Source organism: Lactuca virosa, chromosome 5 (genome assembly GCF_052849685.1).
Source record: "Lactuca virosa cultivar CGN04683 chromosome 5, Lactuca_virosa_CGN04683_v6, whole genome shotgun sequence".
Classification (NCBI taxonomy): domain Eukaryota; kingdom Viridiplantae; phylum Streptophyta; class Magnoliopsida; order Asterales; family Asteraceae; genus Lactuca; species Lactuca virosa.
In genome coordinates, this window is record NC_136430.1 from 208,956,556 (window position 1) to 208,972,524 (window position 15,969).

Below are 15,969 nucleotides of genomic sequence, written 5' to 3' on the forward strand. Positions count from 1 at the left end.
TTAAATAAGATTTTTGGGTTAAGCTCTACTCGACGAGTTGGTTGACTTACTCGTCGAGTAGCAGTGGGGGTGGGATCGCGTGTTAAGTGACCTACTCGACGAGTCTATATTGGGACTCGGTGAGTAGGAGCTGGCAGATGAAAACCTAAATCCCGGGGTTTGCACCCCTATTTAAAGGAACCTCAGCCTCCTTTGGCCTCTTTACAGTCTTTGAGAGCCCCTTAAAACCCTAATACGTGTGTGTGTGTGCCCATTGTGTGTTTGAAGCTTGAAGAGAGGATCTTTGGAGGGAGAAGGCTTAGAGGAGAAGGAGATTGGAGCAAGTAGAGTGTGGGAATCAACTCTTATCTCAGTTATCATCTTCTGGAGGTAACCAAATCACCTTTTCCTTGTGAATCTCTTCTATTGGTTGAGTTTTAGGGTTTTTGGTGAGACATTAAGTTGGAAAGATGAGCTATGGGCTAGATCTGAGATTGTAACTTCAGATCTGGACCCTCCTTGGATTCTATAAGCATAAAGTTACAGTCTTGGTCATGATTGAGGTCCCTTTTGAGCATAAAGTTCCATTAAGAACTTAAAATAGGCATTTAGAGCCTCTATAGCCATGCATGCACGTAAAGTTTGCAACTTTACGTGATAAGCATGCCCTAGAAGCTTGGATCTGTGAGTTAGAGCCGCTGCATGGCTCAAAACAAGTCTGTATGGAAAAGGGACTGAATGGACTCGGCGAGTCGCAAGGTTGACTCGGCGAGTCACATGAAGATGGCCGTGGACTCGACGAGTTGGATGAACAACTCGGCGAGTCCGATGAAGATTACTATAAGACTCGACGAGTTTAAGAACAACTCGGCGAGTCGGATGAGTTTTCCCTAGGATATGTATGCGTGCGTATCCGTCGAGTTGCAAGGAGGGAACTCGACGGGTGGCCTTAAAGTTTGAACGAGAATCGAAGCAACTCGACGAGTCACCCCGATGACTCGGCGAGTTGGATTGTGCTTCAAGGAACTCGGCGAGTAGCCGAGGGTACTCGGCGAGTTGGGGTCAACATGGACTGTTGACCTTGACTGAGGACTTTGACTTTGACTAGGGGTTGACTGGTGGGTTATGGAGTACCTTATAAAGTTAAGGACTTATGAGTATATTGTACTATGGTCATAGGTGGTGGAGCCTATGTCAAGTGATCCGAGAGTTGGAGTTTACCTTTCGAGTCGACATCTGCGAGGTGAGTTATCCTCACTATATCGACAGGGTCTACTGCACCAAGGCCGGCATCAGGGTAGACAATATGTTATGGTATGCTACATATGGATTTGATCTGCTAGATCGAAATCAGGGTAGACAATATGTTATGCTTTTATGATCCGTAAGGATTGGTATGTTAGTGACCTGCTAGGTCGGTACTCTAGTTACGAGAGGATTCTATGGTTGATGATCAGTGTGACAGATATGTTTGATGTTTGTATATGCCAGTATATGATAGCTATGCGAACATGGTTATTTACTTGTTGGTTGGGTTGAGGCGGTCCTGCTTTATGCTGAAGGCCAACATACCCTATGAGCGGTCCGTGGAGACTGCAGGCCCACGAGGCAGACCAGTCATGCCGAAGGCTCGGGATAGATTCAGATAGACTGTAGGCCCAGTAGGGCGGTCCAGTCAGGCCGATGGCCCAGTATGCATGTTGATTGATTGATTGATTGATTGATTGATTGATTGATTGTTACTGACATGGTATTGTCAGTGTGGTATTGGTATTTTGGGGGTAGCTCACTAAGCCCTCGGGCTTACAGTTTTCAGTTTACTGTTTCAGGTACTTCAGGAGATCGTGGCAAGGCGAAGGCGTGACCGTACCGCTCCTCATCCTTATGATCTGTTTATGGGACACTCTGATGGATATTGATTTGAAAACATTTTTGTAAACAATACTATTTGACTTTTATTTATGGTTGAAAAAGTTTAAATTTGGCGTAAAATTTTTGGATGTTACACATGCATGTCCAATGCATGTATTGAGCTCATACTAGGTCAAAATGAGGATTATGACCAAAATCCCATGCATGGTTCAATCAATCAACCATACTTCAGATCCACAATATTTTTCACTCTGAATAACTCAGAGATTCATGAAGTCGCAACCTTTATAGGATCTCACCATCCCAACTAACCAGAATAAGGAGAAAAAGGGACAAAACTCAATACCTAGCACCCTAACAATGTAAAGGTGGAATCTTGAACACTTATAAAGGTCCAAAAATGTGCTAGGAAGAGAAATGAGAACTTTCTTGCTGATCCTTGGCTTACGCCTTGTTTCTTCCTTCAAAATCTCCCAAAAGCACCTAAGAGGGCTTCAACAATAGAGGAAAAGAAGTTAGAGTTTCTTTAGAGTTAAAGAGGGTGATGGAAGCTGATGATGAGAAAACCCTAGTCTCCTCATTCCTTTAAATAGGGTGCAAAACCTGGAAAATTAGGGTTTAAGACATCAGCGGAGCCCACATCGTGACCGATACCTGCCACGTCATGGCGAGTCAAAGGAAACCCGTGACCAAAAATGCCTCGACATGCCGTGGCGATCATCCCCCACATCGTGGCGACTCCCAAAAGCCAAACGTTAATAAAATAAGATGTAATTCTAGATTTGGATGTTACAAACTAGCTGATAAGGTAATTGAAATTTGTAAAGTTGAATAAAAGATCTTATAGAAGATTGAGTTGTTTTTATATATAATTATAAAATGCCTCATTAAGCTCGTTAAAATACTATTATAAATATATGTTGTTTTTCTTTTTTCTGTATCTTTGTGCTTATGTTCTTTTGCTTATCATATTATACTTGAAGTCATCATAATATTATACTCACTTTTTATACATATTGTAAAATGTCATTTACAAACAATCTCAAGTTGAGTTATTTTAAAAAATCTCAGGAAAGTTACCAAAAAACTAGAAATAAAGTTATCAAACATTACTTGGTGTAAGAAGGGCCAAGAAAACACAAGTACAAAAATAAAAAAACAATTATCTTGAAGAAATGTGAATACAAATCGGTGCATAAAGTCATCTTATTTTAAGACATTAATTTGCCAATATATTGGTTAGTTTTTCATAAGTAGACAGACATGAAAGACATTGAAGCAACTCTATTTAACAAGTTTTTCATTTATATTGGGAGTGATAGTCTTTGCTTGCCTTCTTGAATCAATAGTATGCTTTCATACCAAAATAATAATAATAATAATAAAATAAAATAAATGAAAAAAAACTTAATAGACTATTATTGATAGACTTTGTAACTAGAACAAGGGTATTTTTGTAATTTTTTTCTTTTGGTGTTTGTAGATAATTTCTTTTAATAAGAAACAACAACATCAATCCCAACACAACTTAAATGAATTTCTTTTTTTGCTCTAATTTCATTATTTCAGTATGGCTTGCTCAATCAAGGAGTTGAATAGAAAATCCTCATAAACGGATTTTTATGGCTGCTCATTCAAGGGTTGAAGAAAGGGATTTCTCAAATGATGATGAAAAAGATGCATAACTTTTTGCAACTGTTAATGGTGAGGATGATATGGTCTGTTAGGTTTTATTTGATGCTTCATCTCCATAATAATCAAATCTTTTTACTGTTTTTGAATGATATTATTAATAATTTATGCAACAATTTTGTTTGGTAATTGTTCTTATGACTTATTCCTTCAGTTTTCTCATTATTTGAGGTTAATCTCCTTAAAAATCACATCTTTTTGTGTTTTTGATGATATTGTTTCATACTTCCTGTTTTGGATCACGTTGGACACTATGATCCAAACATTTGATTTTTTTTTGGTATGACTCATATCTGTTCTGACCCAAACCCCAATTGGCACTTGAATTTCATGCAGAATCACCACCAAGTCAACAACCAGGGTGTGTTTGATGATCTGTCAAAACTTGGACTTATTTACGCGAAGAACCAACAGCAGCAGGAAGATCGACAGAACAAGCTCATTTTTGGTACTTTGCAATCTGATATTCAAAGCTCTAAAGTGTCGAGAAATGGTAAGTTGGATTACGATCTTGCTAATATTGAGAAATATTTAATGAAGGAGAGAGAACTGAGTATGGGGAATAGCAGACTGAACGGTTTTCTTTAAATTTAGTATCATAAGTTTTTTTTTCATAAAAAACCTCGCATTCGACAAATGTTTCCTGAATGACATAAATGTTCAAAAAAAATATTATTCCTACCATGATATCATTATATGATCAATGTAACACCAAAAATATTCTATACAATAAGCACGGTGATATTTGTTTCGGTTAAAAAACGGGTAAATACAAGATAAGACAAAATGTTTCCGTTTTGTGCATTCCTTTGGCGTATCCAATCCCGCAAAGCGGGAATCTTCCCTAGTTTTTTTTAGGAAATTTGAATACTTTGGGTATTTAATATATGTATATCATTAAGATTTTACAAATTTTTTAGTTGCAAACAATGGCTAAAAGTTCATTGATATGTTTAAAAGACCAAACATAAAAGAATTTCATTAACTGATGTTAAAGCTAGTTTTTCGATCTTAAAGAATACAACAAAACATATATATATATATATATATATATATATATATATATATATATATATATATATATATGGGAAAAGTGAATATGTGGTTGTCATGTATGCAATGTTAGGTATAGAACCATCAAAATTGACTTCATTTTGATTAAACAACACATTTTTCTTTCATTGTTAGCTTCTTCCCATTGCCTTTGAACTCATATTATATTTGATTTCGTGATTCATCTCTAATATCTATCTATTTCGAATGTGTTTTTTTATTAGACCTTTAGTAGATTTCATAACTTCATTCAATACCTTTCTTATGTATACTTGTATGGTTTTTCTATCGTACCTTATGGAAACAGGTTTAGTGAGTTTTTTAATGAACAATTTCAATCTTTAATGTAATTTTCTGTATTAAATTTCAATTTGGAGACCTACAAGTAGTTGGTAAAATATTTTTACATGTGGTTTGTGGTGCACAATTAAACTTATAAAATTTCATAAAAATATATACATAAATGTATATACAAAGCTTAGCATAAGCTCTAGTAGAGGATGCAAAAAAGATGGTAGAAAGATTTGATTGCATTTTGTTAAAACTATGTAGTTTTTTTATGGTTCTATATCTAACATTAGGTACATGACAGCCACATATTCCCTAAATCATATATATATATATATATATATATATATATATATATATATATATATATATATTCAAATGAGAACATTTTTTACAAAGAGAACAATTGAGAATAAATATAGACGTTAATTTATTAAAGTCATAACTAAAATTGAATGTTTGATTCTCAAGCTAGACCACCACTGATCACGGAACCACCACTGCCGGAGTCACCGGACCACCACCGGAGTCCCCGTAACGCCATCGGAATCACCTGTCGTTGCCTCTCCACTTTCCTATGGTTGTTCACCTCCTTCCTCAGTCTCTACTCCTCCCACCGTTGGAAACCATGTATATATATCTCTTATCTCTGGCGTAAAGGTTTCTGATAATGTTAACGACCGGCCGCCTCTTCAGTCCCCTCGGATCTGATGTTTCCTTCTAATATTCGAACATAAAGCATCGTTGTTACACTTTTTATGCCTACTACCACTAGTACAGCCCCTTTTCGCTATTTAGTCTTTCGTTCAAATCCAAACACGCACTCCATTTTCTCCATTCTATTCTCTCCACTCCGTCGTCGTCAAAGCTACCGGTAATCGGATCGACACTATCAATCACTACAGGAGATTACGTTTGCGACAATAGATCCTCAAGTTCAGCAATTACAACTGGCGGCGATTCTAAGATCCGATTTGTCGCAGTTCGAAGCCCTAATATCTCACCTGATGTCTTTAGTGAACTAGCAACGATTGCAAGCAAACTTGCATTCAACCTATGCAAACAAATTGATCTGAATCCCTATTTCTCAAACTCGGCATCTGCTACAACCCTATTTCTCAAAATTTTCTTCCAGCGATGATGACAATATTAACGGAAGCTATGAATGGTGGATAAGAGGGTACTGATCAAGATGCATCGGAATTGGTGATTGAATTGTCATGGAGTGAGCCTGGTTCTTGAGGAGGCAGTTAGCGGAGGTGGTGGGGTCTATGTTGCAAATAGTTGAACCAGAGACGCTACTATAATATTCAAGGTATAAAATTAGTAGTAACTAGTTTTCAATTGAATCTTCTTGTACCATGCTTACGCTTGCTAAACATTAATTATTCTCTGATACTTGATCCTAATTTAGTGTTGCGAAGTGTTTCATAGTGGTAATTGCATCAACTCTCCTGAGTTTGATTCCTTTTTACCATTGTTAATAGCTTCCTCTAATACAAGTGTTTTGATTTTATGGGGAATCTTTTATTTGTTTCCATTATCTACAAGAACTCATACTTACTAAATATGTCGATTTGGTACTTAAATTTCTCTTTTGTTTTCTTATTTACCAGATTTTGAGATGTTTGATGCACAACGAGAACACGCGTTGACTGTAGAAAGCTTAGCAACAAGATTAGCTGCTCTTAGGATCGAAATCTATCCAGGTTATATGTGTGAAAACTCCTTCTGGAAAATATATTTTGTACCTTTTCATCCAAGACTTGAATCTCAAGTTGCTGTCTTTCAACACTGAGGTAAGTTTTAATCATGATTTCAGCCAATTTTCTCTTCCATCATCATTCCAACCGTCCCACAAATTTGTGAGAACATTAATCAACTCTTCAAAACCTGTGATTCGGGCTTCTTATTTAACTTTTATTTGATGCGTTTTGGTTTGTTGTTCCAGCAACATTTAAGAACTAGTTAACTAGATGGAATTCTTAATTCCATCTTTATTAATTAAATGCTTTTGGGTTTCTAATTCTCAACCAATAAATATCTTGAACATATTTAGTTAGTGAGTAAAGTATTGTTCTTATCAATTAAAGTTCCATATGATTGGGAATTTTTATAGCTTGAACTTGCTTGTTCATTTGCTTGCTTTTGTGAGGAATTATGCATACAGTTGGATTGGATTGTTCTTATTGAAAATATTAAGATCTAGGGCTGGATTGGAGTCTATTAGAGAATTGATGATCACTGTAGGATTTCATGCACACAAGGTGTTTGTCGTATTGTCTGAAAGAACCTAATAAGTATGAAAGTAACATTTTATTTGAAAATCCTTAACTTTGAACCCTCATTATGACAAGCATTAAGGCTCTTAGGTTAAATTGAATTGCACATCTCTATAGCCTAATAAGTAACCAACAATCATGTTAAAAGTCATAAACTTAAGGCTTAACCATTAACTCCTTAATAGAACACCAAAAGTGATTTAGAAGCTATTATGATCAATTTTCCCAAATCTGTCGTCCAACTACTAAAATCCATGAAAGTCAATACGAACATCTAAAAATCATGAGACTTAGTTTTCTAGAAATCTTAGTGTGTCTACTTTATTCAAAATTTGAATCACATTTCGAAATTCCAAATCCTTGATGGGTAAAATTGGCAATCGTCTCAGGCTGGTCCATGCTGTCATAAATTTTGATGCACTGTCTTCAAAAAATCATAATAAATTCATCAGAACTCCAAATGCCAAATTTCCAAAGCCTATAGTTATATATGGATGTATAGTTTCCAACATATAAAGGGAATGATGTAATTCTTAGTAGATTGATACAGTTTATTCCAAGAGTGTTGAGTGGTACAGAAAGTGACAACTAAAAGTTACCAACTTGTAAATTTAATATAAAACAAACCAAAAATCATTAGAACGAGATATTTATATTTCTGAAAAGATAAAAGGAAGAACTTTACCAATATAATTTTATCAAAATTTAATAATGGGTTGAAAGGTAAGAAAGCATATCCCAAATAGAAGACTACAATCAAAGAGAAAATAAGGAAATATGTATATAAGTTTTATAAGATTAATACAACAAACACAAGATAAATAATGTTATAATTTTTGTGTAGGTTCTCGGAAAGGAAATGATCCATCTTGCTCATGCTAGCTAATTTTCAAGCTCAGTGAGGCGAGTTATACTAACTCTCCTATTATGTAGGAATTACTTGGTTTATGTTATTGTTTACGGATACCCTAATAACATATAATTATGTGTATCTAATCACATATGATTTATGTGGCTAAGATTCATTTTCGCGTTCTCGATTCAATAAATTTTTTTTCCACTTTAATCATATGTGATTAAATACATTTAATCAGATGTGATTATATGTTTGTAATCACATATGATTTTATTTGGAAAAAACAAATCTTGTCTATTTAAATCATATGTGATTAGATACATACAATCACATGTAATTATATACACGATAACAAATATTGATACAACAACACGAAAACAAATCTTTATCCAAACTAATCATATGTGATTAAATACATATAATCACATGTTATGATTTGAATCTAATCACATATGATTTATGTGGACATAATTCATTTTTGCTTTGTTGATTCAATAGTTGTTCTCATTTATTTTATCATATGTGATTATATGTATAATCATATGTGATTAAGTACATGAGCACAACTATTGAATCAAGAAGGAAAAAATGAATCTTGTCCACCTCAAATCATATGTGATTATATACATATAATCACATGTGACAAATTACACAAAAGAAATTATTCATTTAAAACCGCAAAAATAAATATTGTCTACATAAATCATATCTGATTAAATACATATAATCACATGTGATTATATGTATCCAATCATATATGATTTATGTGGATGAGATTCATTGTCACATTCTCGATTCAATAATTGTTCTTTGTCCATTGTAATCATATGTGATTAAATACATATAATCATATGTGATTATATGTATCTAATCACATATGATTTATATGGACAAAAAATAATGATGTCTATATAAATCATATGTGATTAGATACATATAATCATATGTGATTAAATACATATGTGATTAAATACATATAATCATATGTGATTATATGTATCTAATCACATATGATTTATATGGACAAAAAATAATGATGTCTATATAAATCATATGTGATTAGATACATATAATCACATATGATTATATACACAAGAACAACTATTTAATCGAGAACACAAAGATAAATATTGTCCACATATATCATATATGATTAAATGTATATAATCACATGTGATTACCCACCACCACCCACAACTACTATAAACCAACTATCACCCACAACCCTCATCACCTACGACCAACCACCACCACCACCCACCACCAACACACCCCCACCACCACCAAGCATCGCCACCATACGACCACCACCCACTACCTACAACCACTAACATTATATGTGATTAAATACATATAATTACATAAATCATGTGTGATTATATGTATTATTTATATGTATTTAATCACATAAATTCTATGTGATTAAATACATATAATCACATGTGATTATATGTATCTAATCATATATGATTTATATAAACAAGATTCGTTAAAACAAATCTTTTCCAAATAAATCACATATGATTAAATACATATAATCACATTTGATTAAACTCAATACCTACCACCACCACCCTTTACCGTCACTCACCACCACCACCTGCCACAACTATACCCACCCACCACCACCACACGCCCACCACCACCAAGCATCGCCACCATACGACCACCACCCACTACCTACAACCACTAACATTATATGTGATTAAATACATATAATTACATAAATCATGTGTGATTATATGAATTATTTATATGTATTTAATCACATAAATCATATGTGATTAAATACATATAATCACGTGTGATTATATATACCTAATCATATATGATTTATATAAACAAGATTCATTAAAACAAATCTTTTCCAAATAAATGACATATGATTAAATACATATAATCACATTTGATTAAACTCAATACCTACCACCACCACCCTCCACCGTCACCCACCACCACCACCGCCACTTACCACTCATCACCTACTACCTATTGCTACTCACCACTACCCACCACCCATTTTATTCATATTTGATTCAATATTTGTTCTCGTGTATATAATTAGATGTGATTATATATGTATTTCATCACATATGATTTATATTGAGAAAAATCATTTTTTCCATATAAATCATATGTGATTAGATACATATAGTCACATGCGATTAAATACACAAGAAAATTTATTGAATTGAAAGAGAAAAAATAAATCTTGCCCAAATAATGATATGTGATTGGATACATATAATCACCTATAATCACATATGAATTATGTGGATAATATTCATTAATTAGTTCGTCTCATGTATTTAATCACAAGTGATTAAACGTATACATGTGATTATGTGTATTTAATCACACATGATTTATGTGGCTAAGATTCTTTTTCGCGTCCTCGATTCAATAATTGTTTTTTTCCACTTTAATCATATGTGATTAAATACATTATTCATATGTCATTATATGAATCTAATCACATATGATTTTATTTGGAAAAAACAAAGTTTGTCTATTTAAATCATATATGATTAGATACATATAATCACATGTAATTATATACACGATAACAAATATTGAACCAAGAAAGCGAAAACAAATCTTTATCCAAATTAATCATATGTGATTAAATACATATAATCACATGTGATTATATGTATCCAACCATATATGATTTATGTGGATGAGATTCATTGTCACATTCTCGATTCAATAATTGTTCTTTGTCCACTGTTATCATATGTGATTAAATACATATAATCATATGTGATTATATGTATCTAATCACATATGATTTATACGGACAAAAAATAATGATGTCTATATAAATCATATGTGATTAGATACATATAATCACATATGATTATATACACAAGAACAACTATTGAATCAAGAACACAAAGATAAATATTGTCTACATATATCATATGTGATTAAATGCATATAATCACATGTGATTATATGTATCTAATCACAAAGAATTTATGTGGAAAATATTTATTTTTGCGTTCTCGATTCAGTATTATATGTATCTAATTAGATATGATTTATATGGACAATATCAATTTTCACATTCTTGTTTAATAGTTGTTCTTGTACATTTAGTCACATATGATTTTTGTACACAAGATTCATTTTCGCGTTTTTGTTTAAATAGTTTTTCTTTTTCCACATTAATCATATGTGATTAATACATATAATCACATATGATTAAATACATAAGAAAAAATATTGACACATGAATATTATCAATATAAATCATATGCGATTTGATACATATAATCACATATTATTAAGTACATGAGTATAATTATTGAATTGAGAAAGAAATAATGAATATTGTCCACATAAATCATATGTGATTAAATATATATAATCACATGTGATTAAATATATTAGAACAATTATTGAATCGACGCAAGAATAAATATTTTCCATACGAATCATATGTGATTAAATATATATAATCACATGTGCTTAATACATAGGAACAACTATTGAATCAACACGTGAAAACAAATATTGTCCATGTAAATCATATGTGATTAAATACATATAATCACATGTGATTTAATACACGATGAGTGGTTGCAAGTGGTGGTGGGAGGTTGCAAGTGGTGATGATAGTGATGGGTGGTGGTTATGGTGGGTGGGTGTGGGTGGTGGTGGTGGCGGGTGGTGATGATGGTGGGTAGTGATGGTGGTGGCGAGTGGTGGTGGTGGTTGTAGTGGGAAGGTTGTGGGTGGTGGTGGTGGTGGGTAGTGATGGGTGGTGGATGGTGGTTGGTGGTGGTGGGTAGTGATGGGTAGTGGTGGCGGGTGGTGGTTGGTGGTGGTGGTTATGGTGGTGGGTGGTGGTGGGTGGTGGGTAGTGATGGGTGGTGGGTAGTGGTGATACGTGGTAGGTAGTGGTTGTGGGTGGTGGTGGCAGGCTATGGTGGTGGAGGTGGGTGGTGGTGGCAGGCTATGGTGGTGGAGGTGGGTGGTGGTGGCAGGTGGTGGTGATTGGGTGGTGAGTGGTGATGATGGTGGCGGGTGGTGGTTGGTGGTGGTGGTGGTGGGTGGTGGGTAGTGATGGGTGGTGGGTGGTGGTGGCGGGTGGTGGTTGGTGGTGGGTGGTGAGTAGTGATGGGTGATCGGTGGTAGTGGGTGGTGGGTAGTGATGGATGGTGGGTGGTGGTTGGTGGTTGGTGGTGGTGGTGGGTGGGTGGTGGTTGTGGGTGGTGGGTAGTGATGGGTGGTGGTGGTGGCGGGTGGTGAAGATGGGTGGTGGTGGCGGCGGGTGGTGGTTGGTGGTGGTGGTTGGTGGTGGTGGTGGGTAGTGATGGGTGGTGGGTGGTGGGTGGTGGGTGGTGGTTAGTGATGGGTGGTGGTGGCGGGTGGTGGTGGTGGGTAGTGTTGGGTGGTGGTGGCGGGTGGTGGTGATGGGTGGTAGGTAGTGGTGGTGGCAGGCGGTGGAGGTGGGTGGTGGTGGCAGGTGGTGGTGGTTGGGTGGTGATGGTGGCGGGTGGTGGTTGGTGGTGGCGGGTGGTGGTTGGTGGTAATGATGGGTGGTGGTGGTGGTGGGTGGTGTTGGTTGGGTGGTGAGTGGTGTTAGTTAGTGAGTTTTTTAATTGTTTGTAACTATTTTTTGATTTATATGAATATTATTTTATAATTTTAATTAAAAAATTATGTGGTCCAAATTTGTTCTCAAATGTTCTCGCGATAAGAAATATTCTCGATTGAACGCTCCCCTATATATATATATATATATATATATATATATATATATATATATATATATATATATATATATATATATATATATATATATATAGTAAACCCAGAAATAATAATATTAACAATTTGAAGTTGAGTATTATTGTGAGACTTGTAAGCATTAGCTGCCATGGTCATTTCTTGAACAATATTAAGAATTTGATGTTCAGAGTTACCATCGATATTCCATTCGTAAACAGAGGTACCATCGTAAGCTGAACGATCATATTGAAAAGCTCTTTCTTCAATTTGAACATCAGGAAGAGAAGGTCTATTCCAATAATTTTTAATAGTTGGTTTTGGATTATTACCAAAAGAATTAATCTTATTTAATCTTGAAAAATCATTTGTAAGCTGATTTATATCATCATTATCATTTATGAATTGTTGAGTAAGATTGTCTAAATTTAATTCACTTTCATTATTACTTTCGTCAGATTCGTCAAAAGAGTCATTATTTGTTTTTAACATATTTATAGATACGTTTTTTGAAATACGAAAATTAGTAAGTCTTTTTTCTAATTCATCAATTAAATCTTTATTTCCAAGATTAAAATTTCCATTTATTTGATGAGGAATAAAGCTGACATTACTAGAGCTTGCTATATTATTATAAAAATTTTTTGTTTCAATTTTATTTTCTTTTGATAACTGTAAATTTATAGTATTTTCTTCAATCCTATTTAGTTGATCTGAAATAGTTAAAAGAGTTTCTTCAATAGAGTTTATATGGTTATTATCATAATCTTGTTCTTTATTCATGATATTTTTACCAGTATCATATTTTTTAGATAATATGCGTGAAAATCTACTCATATTTGATTAATTTTAGTTTAAAGATTTTATAAGAAAACTTACTTGTTCTATTTAGGATGAACAGAGAGGGCATCGGCCCAACGATGATTGTGGTCCGGCTCCGCGACTTACCATACTTGCACGTCTTACGCTAATCCAACCAATCACTGGTCTGGTCTCTGTATCATTCTTAACAAAACTCATAATTTTCTTAAAATTCTTCAAACAAAAATTAACCAAATAACAAACAGAAATATCATACATAACTATCAAAAATAGAACTGGCTCTGATACCATTTATTGCGGAACAAATTAACAAGTAGTTTCATTCGAATAATTATTTTGATAAATAATATTTTGAAAACATTTTTCATTTGTTATCTGACTCGGAACTTTAACTAAAGGAGTTGCAATAAAATTATTATCAATAATGATTTCCTTTTTTGGCGGATATTCAGAAATAATTTCTTGATTAGTAATAACATCCTTGTATGTTTTTGAAGAAACAGGAAAAACAGTTTGCATTTTAAAAGGATAATCTATATTATGTTTAGGAACATAAATCAATTCGAACCATTGAAAAAACGGAGAGTGAATGTGGCAGACAAAACTGTAAAGCTTTTGACAAATTGGCATCATATTTTGTCATTTTTTGATAATGGAAAATCTTCTTTTGCGATAATGGAGCATCTTCTTTCATCTTTGTAAAAGTTGTTTGTTTTCTTGTAATAATTTAACATCTTATCTCTGCAGAGGATTTGATAATATTTTTGATAATTGATGTACTCACACAGTGTATAAATTTGATAACAGTTGAATAAATACTATTTGATAATTGATGTACTCACACAGTGTATAAATTTGATAACAGTTGAATAAATACTAACACAATTTGATAACACGTAGTACTACCCCCCCTTGAATAACAAACACTTTTGCAAAATACCTAAAAAGGTATGACACCAAGGGTGGAGGGTGAAATACGAAATGAAAGAATACCTTACATTGAAGGTATAACACCAAAATTAAAAATTTAATTAATCTGCAAATGGATCATCAAAAGGATCTTGAGCATCTTGAAAATTATTTTTGACAGATGTGGGAGAATTTTCTGAATTAGTTGGAGAATTGCGAATTTCTTGAAGTAATTGTTGTAGATCTTCAGGGGAAGAATTTGCAGCGGCACGAATTTTGCTAATAAGATTAGCATCTGGAGAAGATAGACTCTTGATAAGATTCGCTTCAATTTCTGGCTTTTGATTATACATTGATTGATAATGATTGAAAACAGTCTGCTCGTTTGCTTGAGAAATTGTGACTTTATCCCACCATTTTAGACGAAATTGTCTATTGAGCCAAGGGGGATTTAAGTCTGTTGCTTCTTGATAAGAGAATGTCCAGGACATGATCCATGGAACTTTGAATAACATGGTGAACTGTAACAAATATTCAAATTCTGGGATTTGTTGAATAAATAGTTCTTTGAATTTAGAAAATCCTTTGAGAATTTCAGTGGGTAAACAAATTGGAACAAGTCCCATATAACGATACCAATTGACAAACCATTTGGGGTATTCACAGTTGAAGTTTTTATCAAAGAAAATGAACCATGAATGAGAATAGTTTCGAAGAAAAAATGCTTTAGTCCAAGCTTCTTGGTAATCATAATATGAATATCTTGGATAAGCAGGGAATTGATAAAGGGGTTTTTCGAAGGAAAGATTGGATGACCAATTTTCTGGAGAAATGATTTTAAGAATTCGGGCTTTGCTAAAATCAATAGATCCTTCCTTATTATTAGAACGGTGATCAATCTGAACAGATCCAGATTCTTGTAGAATGGTTTGATAATATTCTCGAGATTTGTAAGAGTTTTCATGAAAGGTTTTTCCTCGACCAAAGAGGTGTTCAGTAAGAACATGAAAACCTTGATTAAGCTTAAGAATTTGAGAATCTTCAAGTATTTGGATTTTCAAGAGATTTGGATTGAGAACATAAGGGGCTTTATTTGTAGGTTTAGGATTTGTTGAAATTTGTGTTTCAGAAGGAATAGGTTTTGAAAAAGGGCTAATTGATTGAACTGGAGAAATGTTTGGAGTAGCTAGTTTTGATTGTAGCATGTTTGAATAAAGTTGAGAATTTTTTGCAATTGGAGTTAATGGGGAAAAACGATTTTGACTTGAGAAAGGAACAAGCTTTTGATTAACTGGTTTCTTGTCTTCAATCTTGGAGGAAGACGATGAACTCATTTTCCCTGCAAAAATTCACGAGAAAGAAAATCTGGTAATGAATTGCTTTCTCCTTTTATAAATTCAATATCGAAATCAAAATTGCCCAACAATGCTTGCCATCTAGCAAAAATTTGTTTAGAAATAATATTTTTAACATCCTTTT

General features: G+C 33.9%; 1 long non-coding RNA gene across 2 annotated transcripts; it reads left to right on the forward strand.

Annotated features, from left to right (window-relative positions):
- The first annotated feature begins 5,295 nt into the window (after window positions 1–5,295).
- LOC145111627 (uncharacterized) lies at window positions 5,296–8,783 on the forward strand. 2 transcript variants are annotated; one of them, XR_013710336.1, is made up of 3 exons: window positions 5,296–6,199; window positions 6,501–6,683; window positions 8,011–8,783. It is a non-coding gene; the product is annotated as an uncharacterized LOC145111627 (long non-coding RNA). The 2 variants fall into 2 exon arrangements; XR_013710335.1 differs by lacking the exon at window positions 8,011–8,783 and having other exon boundaries at window positions 6,501–6,834.
- The last annotated feature ends 7,186 nt before the right edge of the window (window positions 8,784–15,969 follow it).